General features: G+C 40.5%; 1 long non-coding RNA gene across 1 annotated transcript; it reads left to right on the top strand.

Annotated features, from left to right (window-relative positions):
• The first annotated feature begins 11,498 nt into the window (after positions 1 to 11,498).
• On the top strand, positions 11,499 to 12,962 carry LOC130462672 (uncharacterized). The gene is made up of 2 exons (XR_008923318.1): positions 11,499 to 11,814; positions 12,586 to 12,962. It is a non-coding gene; the product is annotated as an uncharacterized lncRNA (long non-coding RNA).
• Positions 12,963 to 13,599: the final 637 nt, after the last annotated feature.

The raw sequence follows: 13,599 nt of genomic DNA, 5'->3' as shown, positions 1-13,599 counted from the left end.
GGATCTCTCAATATACACCCGCAAGGTAGAGATTGAGGGTTCGGGGGACTGTAACTACCGAGAGGAGTAATTCGCTCGTCGATAACTCCAGAGGCAGGATATCCTTACTAGCTCAGCATAAACAATTGAAGGGACATGCGTTAACTATTAAACTAATCTGAGTTGATTTTATCAATATGCAACATATAATACTAATTCGATCGTGATTATCTGATTTAAATAGCATTAAGGGACCTAGCATGATAATCCGATTTCCCAAAAATATTATATTTGTTAGGCGTGATAGAACAATCATATTAGGTTAGTTTAACAGTTCATAAAAAGGGCGAGGAAAGTAGTTAAATCATCGAAAAGGGACATATTACGACGCACCCTTGAGAGGTGCGTCACGGTTCTCAGAAAACTAACCACTTTGACTTTGCTATTTCTCCTTTTTATTTAACGAATCTCAATTATGGGACAGGATACGTTCTGTTCGATTTATGGATCGATTGCGACAGAACGCGTGAACAGTTTCGCAGCGAGAGGCTTAGGCTAAGGGTTGGAGTCAATACTCAGAATATAATTATGTGTTGTTATGTGTCCTTTCACGTCGAAACTAGGGGCCTATTTATAGGGAAGAGTTCGTGGAAAGATAGAATTGCAGAGTTCTAATCCACAAAGAATTAGGAAAAGAGACGTACCCAGGTATTTTCAGCGCCCAGGCCTGGGCGCCGAAGATTTCGGCACCTAGAGCCAGGCGTTGAAAATAGGGTCTGGGCAGTTTTGTTTAGTCAGATTCGGATTCCTAAAATCCGTAGAGTTTGAGATTAATTCGAGTCTTTTAGCGCGTATTAATTTTATGACGGAATGCGTCTGGGCCCGTTACGAACTCTAGGTTCGTTAGGATTTTAATTAATACGTAACTCTTATTTCCGAATCCTATTAGGAATAGGATTCTCGCGGTTTTCTATCTCATTTAGGATTTATGTTGGAGTGCAACACCTAATTCTGACAGGTTTCTATCCTTTATGATTTGCCACTTTTAGAAGCTACCTTTTACGGCAATTACTATTTTTAGCAGGTTTCCATAAATAGCAGGTTTCGGGTGAAATGAAATGGGGAATCGAGATTCGTTTATTTTATAGGAGACGCGTTGTCAAGTGGAGATTTACGCTTTCATCATCGAACCTTCCCTTTCGGGAATGGGCACAAAAGTAGGTGTCTACACTTGTTGAATCATTATTTGCTGTCGAATAACAATGGCGAGTTCGGCGACATAAGGTTGATCCCCTTGATTAGCCAGATGGAAAGTTGCTAGTCTATTATGCCGTTGGTTGTTGCCGAGACTTTGCTGAGTGCGGATGAGCTGAAGAAGGATGCCAAATCTGAACATTTTAAGGGAAGCCCCCTATTACTGCAGGTAATCGATTTTTTCTTGCACACGTACACACATTTTTTTTGTATACACATTTTTTATTCGTCCTGCCTTGGGGCTGAGTTTCAGCGCCCAGGGCTGGGCGCTGGAATTTTCGGCGCCTGGTCCTGGGCGTTGAAACTACGCCCCAGGAACCGTTTTCTTTTATTATTATTTTTTTTTTATCGTACCCATTTTTTGCAGATATGGCTCGTGGAACGGCTTAGACTCTTGGAAGCTCCTGCCGATCCTAAACATTATCGCCCTATAGCCTTGGGTAACCGAAAATACTTGCACCAAGGCCAGGACGAGGCCGAATGGGCCTCCTTTTTTACTTATGGCATTTGTTCTATTAAGTGGGTGGTACCATGGTGGGGTTTGACTACTATGACGGGGGGTTCTGATGTATCGGTTTATGTTTCTTTGTTGGGGCTATCTCGGCCCATTTATATTTTCCCTTACCGAGTCATGCGTCAATACGGTTTAAGGCAGACTATCCCCTTTTCTGATATGGTACCCCCTAAGGTAGCGGCCTTTTCACAAGCACGGGTTCTAACGTGGGCTAAGTATTATGATGGTCTCCCGCGTTGGGCCGTAGCTACAAATAGCTTTGTGGGTCTTTATGAAAACTACAAGTTGTGGATGAGCTCCGATGATAAAGCTGTGAGGACCGAGGCTCGAAATGGGGAGCCGGCTGAGCTTTTGATACCTCGTATTCGTGTTAAGTATGAGGGTCCTGATTCTGCCAAACCTCGTACCTATGGTATTAAGACTGTGAAAGCTCGTCCTGATCGAAAGCGAAAGGAAGTTCCTCCCCGTTCCAGTTTCAGGCCTAAAAAGATGCCTAACATGAAGGGGCCTGCTGTTGTTAAAAGAAATGCAAGCTCTCGCGGAGATCGTCGCCGGAACAATGTATGGGTTAGGAAGGCTCAGCCGCCTGTAGAAACAGTGGCTAGTCTAGTTGATGATAATAATCCTTCTCCCACCATTGTCTGTGCCCTTGAGGCTGAGCGGGCTATAACTGAGAATGTTTCTGAAGCCTTGGCATCTTTGGAAGTTAGTGTCCAGGAGCCGGTTCTTATGGAGATTGATATTGGGGCAGCGCAGAAGACTGTGGGGGTGGATCCTGCGAACATTGCCCTCTACAAGACTTTATTTGATGATCCGGAAGAACTAGAGTAGTGTAGTTCTTGCTAGGGTGTAGGTGCCCTTTATTTATTTCAGTTGTGTTTGTTTTTTCATTCCTTAGCACTTTGTTTTCCTTCTTATTATTTTTCAATAAAGGCGTATTTTATTATTTCATTTTCATTTTTTTGTTTCTCCTTCTTTTTATATTTTTACATGTCTAACACTTTTTGCACAATTTATGTATGTTTGTTTTTTGATTGGACCGAATCCTTGGTAAGGATTGCCTACGTATCTTGTCAGAATCAGGTCGCGCGTAGTTCTGGCTAGAATAAGTTCTAGGATGCCAGATTTTAATAGATATGCCCTGAGGTGGTAGCATATTACTTAATCGGTCAAATGAGTGAAGTATTATCGTTATTTTCGTCTGCCGTTTTTTGTTTGCCGTAAGTCGCGTAAAAAAAGAAAATTCGACTACTTTTTGTATGGCTATATTTTTTGGTGAGCCTATTTGGATACGTGTTGTACCCCCCAAGTGTTCGTTATTTTTCCGTTATGTGCGGATAAAATGACGAGCACTTCTAAAAAAAAAATTTAGGCAGGCAGAGAGTTTCAATGCCCATGCTGGGGCGTCAAAGATTTCGGCGCCCAGCCCTGGGCGCTGAAAATGACTTGGGCGGTCGTTTTTGACGCTTTGCTTCACGTGTTCTTGCATTTCTTTTTTCTTTCTTTTTTTGTTTTAGTGCTTTGATTTTTGCTCGTATTTAAAATCAATTTTTGAGGCTATTTCGGAGGCTTCTTTGACTGCTAGCGTGAGATGTATTTTTGTCCGGATTATTTTTTTCTATCCATGACTCGAAACGGTTTTAAAAATGGAGTTAGGGTGTGGAAGATATGAAAATCTTTGTGTAGGCTTTTTGGGTGGATTGAGGTGCGCGTTGTTAGTGAAGGGTATGATGGAATTATGTTTTATGAATCTGTTTTTTAGTAACATTTGCATTGTTTTGGATTTTGATTTCCTTTGATTTCTTTGGGTTGCATGGATTGACTCTTGTGATAACACTGGTTGACTTTTTGGGGATATGAACGGGATGGTGCGGTTTATTTTGTGGGTTTCGGGAACTGGTTCCCATGGCACTATTTCAAGATCGAATGGGCCTCGTTTGTTGGGCCTTAGAGTGGGCCGCCTCTTTATTTTTGTATTTTGCAAGTACATTTGGTGTTTACTTAGTGTTAGAATAAAATTTTAGGAGAAATATTACGCCTTTATTAATTTGGAAAGTAAGGAAAACACACTGAAACAAACTTGACCTATATTCTAAGGGGTCTTAGGACCATCTAAAGTCTTTATTACTTTTCTACCAATCTAAAGAACTACTAGGCGCTTTTTACTACGGCGCTCTATGTGGATCAAGCCTTGGGTTTAGTCTCGTAAAACTTTGGTCCTTCACCGGTACTCATCTTGAATTCTATTCCTTTTGCATTGACCCACTGATATGTCTTTACCCATCCGTTCTCGATCTCTTCTAGTGTTGATGCAGGAGCGATTAACCGGGTTGGATCGAAACCTTCATCTTGTAAAGCTAGGGTAGTCGTCACAGTCTCGTCCTCCATAGGCCTCGATTCGTTAAACAATGTCCATAGAGCCTGGTCGTCCAATATTTCAGTTGTTTTAGTCTTGGTGAGGTGGGGTGCCTCATCCAAGGTGTGGCAGTCATGGAAGATTTCAAATCCTGGTTTTAGCAAGCCATCCTGAACGAAGGGTTCAGGGAAATCACAGCATAGGTGTCCTTCTCCTTCCCGAACGAACATCCCGTTAAGGGTTCTTTGATATGGGGGAAGGAGGGTGGTTTGTTTGGCCTTGTTAAGGTGTAGCCTAGACAGGCGGTCAGCAATATCTTCCTCCGTTGGTTCATAGCCTAAGCCAAAGGGAGTAGATTTGTTGGGTAAAGGATGGAATGTGCATTCCTTCTTCCTTATGCCCAATAGGGTTCCAGGGAAATAACCTTGATTTAACAGCATTCTAGGGATAACTCGGGATGCATGCGGGTCTAGGAATGCTGAATCATAATCTTCGATGAACTGGATTGTTTCTTCCATTTGAAACCCGTAAAGGTCGTCTGCAGTTTCGGCCGTTCCAACCATAGTACAACTGACGTCGAGAGGAGGGGCGCGGATTTCTAGTATTACCCCGTTATGGTTAAGTTTAACCATTTGGTGCAAGGTAGAAGCCACACCTCCTAAGTCATGGAGCCAAGGTCGCCCCAAGAGGAGGTTGAAAGTGGGCTTGATGTCAATTATTTGAAACTCCGTGGTGCGTGCCACAGGCCCGGTTTGTATGGTGAGGTTGATTTTTCCCAACACAGGCCTTCGGGAGTTATCATAAGCTCGTACCCCTTGCGTGGAGGTTTGAAGTCATCATTTCCTAGCCCCAAGCAATGGGCGGTTCGCAATGGGCAAACATTGACCACCGAACCATTATCTACGAGCGCTAGGGGGATGTTTTGTCCTTTGCATCCAACCACTAGATAAAGGGCTTTGTTGTGAGCACCCCCCTTTTTGGGCAAGTCTTTGTCAGTGAAAACTATGGCATTTTCTCCGGCATCTCTCGTGACATGGCTAACCAGCGAGTCAGGTGTGATATCTGTAGGTACTGAGATGAGGTCGAGTGAGCGAATAAGCTTTTCGCAATGTTCCTTTGAATTACACATGAGATGCCAGATGGTAATTTCGGCTTTGGTTCTTTTTAGTTGTTTCAAGAGAGGATTTTCAATGACTTCCGCGACGGTGGTGTGCCGTCCATTCTCAGGAGTTTTCCTAACTGGGATATCGTCCATAGGAGGTGGGTGAATATCCGGTTGGTATATCCTTCCGGATCGGGTGAGGTTGTCGACCTCGGGCTCCTGAGGGGTGGTGTCAATGAGAGCATACCCGGGCCAAGTTTCAGTAAAGAGGTCCTGGCCCGACACTTGAGATAGGTAAATATCTTCAGCATCATCATTCCACACACCGCACACTTCTCTCTCGATTCGATCCATAGGGACCACAGCGGGTGGTGCACCTTGGGGCGTAATGTACACCGTAGGGTCGAAGTTCTCATTTTCTGGTTGGTCGAGAGAGATGTGACAAGAGCGGAGTGGGCTCTTGTTGTTGTTGGGTTTGCCAACGTTAGGGAGAGGTATCACTTCGTCCTCTATCATGTCCTGGATCGTATGTTTTAGATTCCAGCAGTTTTCGGTGTCATGCCCATTTCCTTGATGGAATTTGCAGTAAGTACCTTCGACCCAATATTTGTTCTTGACAGGAGGGTCACGGGTGGGGCCTATAGGTCTCAACTTTCCTAGATTGGTTAGTCTTTCAAAGGCTTGTACCAAAGTCGACCCGAGTGGGGCAAACTTTCAGTCTCGGACCCATCTTCCAGGGCTTCTTCGGGCGGGAGTCTCCTCTACGGCATGGACTTCTTGGGCTTGGGATATGTTGCCCCTGTTGTAGGTATTGCTTTTGTATGCGGGTTTACTTTGTATTATTTTTGCGAGATCATCCTCGATCTTTATTCCCACATCATAAACTCTTTTGAAAGTGTCAAGTCCCAGGTACCTAAGGTGCTGTCTGTAGGCCGGGTCCAGGTTGTCAATGAATTTTTGGACCAATTCTGTTTCGGGAGGCCTATTGATTAGCTGGGCCGCCTGATCCCTCCATCTAGCAAAGTAGGTTGTGAAACCCTCATTTTTCTTTTGGAAGAGAACTTCCAGCTCGCGCATGGTGACTTGAAAGTCCATGTTCGACGAGTATTGCTTGATGAAGACATTGACAAAGTCTTCCCAAGTGGGGAAGAGCTTAGGGTCCTGGTGATAGTACCATTTGAGCGGCACAGGTTCCAAGGACAAAGGAAAGGCAGGTAAATACATGGACTTGTCCACGCCTTTCAAGTTCATGGCATTCACAAAGCTCAATAGATGATCACGAGGATTATCCGTGGCTTTAAACTTTGGTAAGTCCGATGAACTAAACTTTTCTCGTAGTTTGCCAGGAAAAGGTTCAGGATCGAGGGAGAAGTACTTGCTCCCCTTGGTTTGCTGTAGGACCATTTTTTCAATCCTCTTCTCGTTATCGAGGTCGTTTTTGGCTTGCGCAGCCGCTAAGGCTTCGTTTTCCATTTTCAGTTGGCCCATGAGTTGGGTCATTCGAGCCATCTGCTCTTGCAATTCTTCGATGGACATGTTTGAGGGTGCGAATCGAGGTTGGGGAAGCGGAGATCCTTGAAATGAGGGATGACGGACGGAGCTTGGAGTCACTAGACCTGGTGTTGGCGATGTATCTTCGAGGCGCACTAACCGTTGATTTCCTGATCGGCACCAAGTGGCAGGACCAGTCCTATGCATAAGATAAGCTAAAGTTTAGGTCCCAAAGTTTCAAGTATTACTTAGTCTAGACTTCGACTCTCTCTATTGGTTTTTCACTCTTTCTTTTGTTGGTACACTTTTTAGTTCTTTCTTTTGGTCATTCTTTGGATTTTCGAAACACTTGCCCGTGTGACATTCATAATTATTAGCATGTTCGGTTTTTAGTGCCGAGCATTGTCGTCGTAGGAGGCCTAACAACGACGCAAAGAGTTATTAATTTTTTACGAGTCGCTTTTGAAATCGAATGCTTTTCTTACGCCCTCGTAGCAATTCTTTTTACGAACGTTTTTTTGTGCTACGTATTTTCCTTTTGCGCGGGCACCGAGGCTGCTGCGCCTGACCAGAAGGCCAAGCAGCAACTTCAGCGCCCAGCGTAGGGCGTGAGAAATTCTGGCGCCCAGCCAGGGGCGTTGAAAATGCGTCCCTGGCTGGTTCTCGTTTTCTGTTTGCGTCTACTTTTGTTTACGCGACTTCGATTTTGCGTGCTTGCCTAATAACGTCCTTTACGCGTTGTGCAGCGTTTGTGGGATTCGTTACAGGCCATCCCGAGGTCGCTTATTTTTGTGGCGATCGTTCGGGTTTGCGGAACACGTGTTTCGGTATAACTCTTTGGCAAATTGGTTTATGAATGTTTGGGCAATCTTTAAGGTCGTTCGTTTTTCTAGGACAGTTTGTCACACACAATCATATATTTCGCTACACATAACTAACATTCCATCATGAAGCAATAATAATATGTCATGTAGTTTATGATAGGCTTCTATGGGTAGTTATTTGCACCTGGCTTGGTACCGCTTCTATCGTAGATCCAACACATGCCCCGGTCGAGGTAGTGTCTTCAGCAGACGAATTTCGATCAAGAGGCCAACCCGTAAGTGCAAGCCAAGGGGGCATGCAGGCGAGAGGGACCTAATGGGCGAGCGATTCGGCTTGGGACGGGTGTACTACTAGCGAAAGTGCCGAGTGGACAACATTCGAAGCGTGTGCACCCCCCGGTTGGCGATGGGTATCCTTAGTCCCAACTCCCAAGATGAAACACCAAGGGAGCCAAGATTCGTTATGCGGTTCTGTCCGTTCACATTAATATGCTGATTTTCAGGTCGTCCCAACTTGATTGGGAAATAAACGCGGGGCAGGATCGTTTCACCCTTCGGCTATTTTGATTACCTACAAGCACGAGTATTTCCTTCACTATCCCCAGCGGAGTCGCCACTGTGTGGGGGTCGAAAAATCACGAGGCTAATGCGTGACCTCGTCCCTCGTGGGTGTGACGCTTCTTTTTGTCAAATCAAGTGTAATTGGATTTCCTGTGAGTTTACACCCAATTGACTAGTAATATAGGAGTCGCCATTCAGTTTTTAACGACAATGAGAAAAACTGACAAAACCCGGTTATAAAGGGAGTGCAATTATGTTTGACCACGACGGCCGTAGGTTCCCTTGTTATCCCTGGTGGTGGGGATCGCTCAACGTACACCCGCAAGGTAGAGATTGAGGGTTCGGGGGACTGTAACTACCGAGAGGAGTACTCGCTCTTCGATAACTCCAGAGGCAGGATATCCTTACTAGCTCAGCATAAATAATTGAAGGGACATGCGTTAACTATTAAACTAATTTGAGTTGATTTTATCAATATGCAACATATAGTACTAGATTGAACGCGATTATCTGATTTAGATTGTTTTAAGGGACCTAGCATGATAATCCAATTTCCCAAAAATATCATATTTATTAAGCGTGATCGAACAATCAGATTTTAGTTAGTTTAACAGTTCATAAAAGGGCGAGGAAAGCAATTAAACCATGGAAAAGGGACACATTACGACGCCCCCTTGAGAGGTGCGTCACGGTTCTCAGAAAACTAACCACTTTGACTTTGCTATTTCTCCTTTTATTTAACGAATCTCAAATTATGGGATGGGATACGTTCTGTTCGATTTATGGATCGATTGCGACAAAACGCGTGATCAGTTTTGCAGCGTGAGGCTTAGGCTTAGGGGTTTGGAGTCAATACTCATAATATAATTGTGTGTTGTGTCCTTTTCACGTCGAACTTAAGGCCCTATTTATAGAAAAGAGTTCGTGGAAAGATAGAATTGAAGAACTCTAATCCACGAGAAATTAGGAAAAAACACGTACCAGGTATTTTCAGCGCCCAGAGCCAGGCGTTGAAAATAGGATCTGGGCTGTTTTTCTTAGTCAGATTCGGATTCCTAGAATCCGGAGTATTTGAGATTTAATTGAGTCCTTTAGTGCGTATTAACCTTGTGACGGGATGCGTCTGGGCCCGTTACGAACTCTAGGCTCGTTAGGATTTTAATTAATACGTGACTCTTACTTTCGAATCATGTTAGGAATAGGATTCTCTCGCAATTTCTATCTCATTTAGGATTTATGTTGGAGTGCAACGCCTAATTCTGACAGGTTTCTATCTTTTATGACTTGCCACTTTTAACAACTACCCATTACGGCAGTTACTATTTTTAGCAGGTTTCCATAAATAGCAGGTTTCAGGTGAAATGAAATGGGGTAATGAGATTCGTTATTTTATAGGAGATGCGTTGTCAAATGGAGATTTACGTTTTCATCATCGAACCTTCCCTTTCGGGAATGGGGACAAAAGTAGGTGTCTACACCTTCTAGCCATGCGCGTCTGCCAGCCCCGTGTTGTGCCCAACGAGCGATGACGACTACGCATCGTTGGATGCCCTCGTGCCATGCGCGTATATGTAGCAAGCAGCAGCGACAGCGAGCGATGGTGTCGAGCCAGCGAGCGCTGGCGAGGGGCTTGGCTGTGCGATGGCCTCGGCCATGCGTACGGTCAGCTCTTACGACGCTGCAGCCTTGGCGAGGCATGGGCCTTGCCTTCGCCGAAAGACTTGTTTCGTTTTTTTTATTTCGGTTGAACAACGATTTTAATTAAATTTAATTTCGTAATATTAATTTTTCTCAGGATTTAATTTTGATTAATTTAATTATTATAATTTATTTTATACTAATTATTTTAATAAAATTAAAACCTTGGTAAAATTATAATTAATTAATTTAAACAACTAAAAAATAATAAAGGGATTTAAAATTAATTTTATGTGAGCTTTAAATTTTAATTAAATTTTTAAGTTTCCGGTTGGACTAGGAAATACAATTTTATGTTTAAAACTAGTAAAGCATGTAAATTATTGGTTTTAGTGGGAGCTTTTAGTCATTAAACTCTTGATTAGATCTTTATTCCTTTAAGGTTAAAAAAAAACTCGATTAGAACTAATAAGGTTAAATAATTTGTAGATTGTTGGAACCTTTGATTAGTTGCTGCAAATTTTATGTGATGCGTATTGTTCTACTAACTTGCTATGTGGGCCATTCATTAATAAATGAATGGATGAATGGTTTGTAAATGTACTGTTTTGCAGGTTGTGGAAAGTGACTAGTGTGACCCAAATAGGATAGTAAATATAGTATGCGTCCATTAATTTAAATGTAAATTGGTCTAATGCACCAAAGTTTTTATTTAAATATGGTCTGCGTACCATCAAATAGTTGTAATTAGTTTAATTATAGCATATCCTATTTGAATAAAATGGCGCCTCCAATGGTGAAATTTAAGACGGAGTTTCCAATACATCTTCAAGATGAAGTCGGATCAAACTAGATCACATTTAAATCTTATGCATGTTTTAAGTTATTATTGCTTTAAATATGTCTTAATATTATGCATGAGATTGTGGCTTGATTATGTTGCATGATTAAGGATTTTAGCTCACTTAAAATCTAACCAACATAGTAAGAGCCCTACGTTCCAAACTTTAAAATTGAGTTAAAAAGTGTCATTCCAAAATAACCCTTTCTTGGATAACCTTTACATCAATCTAGTAATAGTTTTCCGCCATAGCGAGTTGTCACTTATTGATTCTAAAGGGGTAAGATACACAATAGTTGTGAGTACATGTTAGTTTTGGTAAAACTCAACGATATATGTAAGGAGTCCTTTTATGTCGTGGAAAATAGGATAGGTTTACCTAATAAGTTCTTAGACGTACCTATCAACCAAGAATAGTTTCTAGACTATTAGTAAAGGATTTGCTTACCTAAAATATTTTGGAGTTGAGTCAAAATACATAATTTTCTTAATTCTTCAATGATTTAAGGATCTTGGATTCATTTTATTCACACCTGCCGGAACACATAACTTGACCTGTTTAATTTCATATTTTAAAAAAATTTAGTTAAAAAAAGGTGACCATTAAAAATTTGGGGAAGAAAAAAATTGGTGAGAGATAATAATTTTGTACACTCTTTGAACAACATAACACCCTTTAGTTGAAATGACCATTCAATGTCACTATTTAGAAGAAAAAAATGTCAAATAGGCCTAATGATGACACGCAGGATTTTCCTTCTTTCGATAAAATTAACTCTTACATCTGCGTTTTTGGAACTGATTATTATTAATATATGCAGGTTTAATATTCCATACACGACTTATTTAAAAAGACACCAACAGATAAATTAAATAACAATAACAACATAAATTCGTATAAACAGATAAATAATTAAAATAAATAGGGAAGTCTAAAAGTCAATAAGGCAATCACATCAACCTTTATCTTCCCCCCTACTACCATACCTGTCTCAAAATTCATACTAATTTACATGCAAAAACTTTGTTCACTCCCCTTTTAAATTTAATCCGAGTACACTAAAGCTTACAACGCACACTTCATTTACAACTTCTTCAAACCCCCTTCATTTCTCAAAACTCACAACCAAGGTAAACATTTCCTCTCTCTCTCAAAAAACCACACGGCCGACCGGAATTCACAAGAAAAGTCATGGAAAATCACCAGCAACCCGAGGTTCCAGAGATGGCGGATCAGAGATTGGGGATAAACGTGTATGGATCCAACACTTCATTTGTGTAGTGCATTATTTGTTTACTAATTATGTGATAATTAAATCCTAATTTTTTCGGTTTGGGTAGATTTTAAATTTTAATTATGTGGTAAGTAAATTGATAGTGCTTGGTGTTGTTGGTGTTGTTGTTGGTGTTTGTGTTGGCGTTGGTGTTGGTGTTGGTGTTGGTGTTCTTAGTGTTGGTGTTCATCTTGTGTTGTTGGTATTGGTGTTACTCTTGTGTTGTTGGTGTTGGTGTTGTTTCGGGTTTTTCAGCTTCAATTTGTTGTCATTCGTGTTGTTTCTTACACAATTGCAAAAGAAATAAGGTTTCATGTTCAATTTCGTTGTTCTCAAGTACAATTCATCCATTTGATTTTTCAACTAATTAGGGTTTGACTCTAAATTGGGATTCTATGGGTAGATTATGACCAATTAAGTCAGATCTGGATGACTTAATTCGTCCTTATTAGTTGATTTTAACTAAATTAATTCCTAATTAGCTTATTCAATTTAACCAACATTAATTAATTACATGTGTTCGATTATAATCATTTTTTAATTGCATCTCCATTTTCAATTGGTTTCCTAAAAAAAAAGTAAATAGGTACGAGTAGGGACTAACTATGTATGTGAAATTCGTGACAATTATAATTATGAGAAAATTAAGAAACATAGTAATTACATGTTTAAGATTATAATTTATTAAAAAATAGACACATGTGTGAAATTGTTTATTACAATTATTTTAATTCCTTCACAAAACATGCAGCGTCAATCAGTCCCTCACGTGGCTCTCTTCGACGAAGAGATTATGGGAAGGTTGATTTTTTTCTCGTTTCTCAACCGCCGATGCATTGGAACTGGCTAAAGTGTGAAAAACATGGAGAGATATTATGTTTCCTACAATATTATATTTTTATGAAATAATGGACGATAATTGGTAGACAATTGAACACTTTAGGGAAGTTTTTTTTGTGTAGGAAAAAAACATTAACTCTGTGTGAAAATCGACTAAGACTTTTGATGTCGTAATTACTTTTGGTGATCCAATGCATTATCTTTGGTCATTTGTAACTTCGAATACGAATGTACATATGAATTATATTTAGTAAGTTAATTATAGTGCTTGGACAACATTATATATCATGTTAATGTGTCACAAATTATAGTTTGTTTAAATCATGAAAAAAAACATAAAAATCTATTCACTCGTGTCTCGTTTATAGTATATAAATGACCACCACTAGCTAGCAACTGGAATTTAGTTCCACCACATATTTTGCTAAACCATCGACTTTTTAAAGTTATTGTTTTCATGCATCCATCATTAACTTATATGCCAATATATTACCTTATATTCCATAAATTATGGCACTATCTTGTTAATTAATTACTTATCAGCCGTTAATTGTAAATAATTATTATGATTAGTATTGGATTATTAGGAATAAGCCATATTAATATATGACAAAGCGATTTCAATATATATTTTTTTGTCAAAAAAAAAAAACAACATTACACTTACTTGTTAGTTTAACTTAATATTCCAAGCTTTAAATTCAATCACAAGATGAGAATGTTTTGTAGTATTCTAAACATAAGATTAAACTTATGCTACCACAAAATTACCGCAGTTTGTGCCAGGTTTGAGTTTAACCCGACTGATGAGGAAAACACTTGGGCAGGGTTTTAGGAAAACACTTGGGCAGGGAAATTATACGAAGGGTTTTAGGAAAACACTTGGGCAGGGAAATTATATCAGAAGTAGATATTTACAACTACG

The sequence above is a fragment of the Spinacia oleracea genome, chromosome 6 (assembly GCF_020520425.1).
Source record: "Spinacia oleracea cultivar Varoflay chromosome 6, BTI_SOV_V1, whole genome shotgun sequence".
Lineage (NCBI taxonomy): Eukaryota > Viridiplantae > Streptophyta > Magnoliopsida > Caryophyllales > Amaranthaceae > Spinacia > Spinacia oleracea.
Note: the sequence above shows the minus strand (reverse complement) of the source record. Positions and strands in the feature narration are given on the sequence as shown.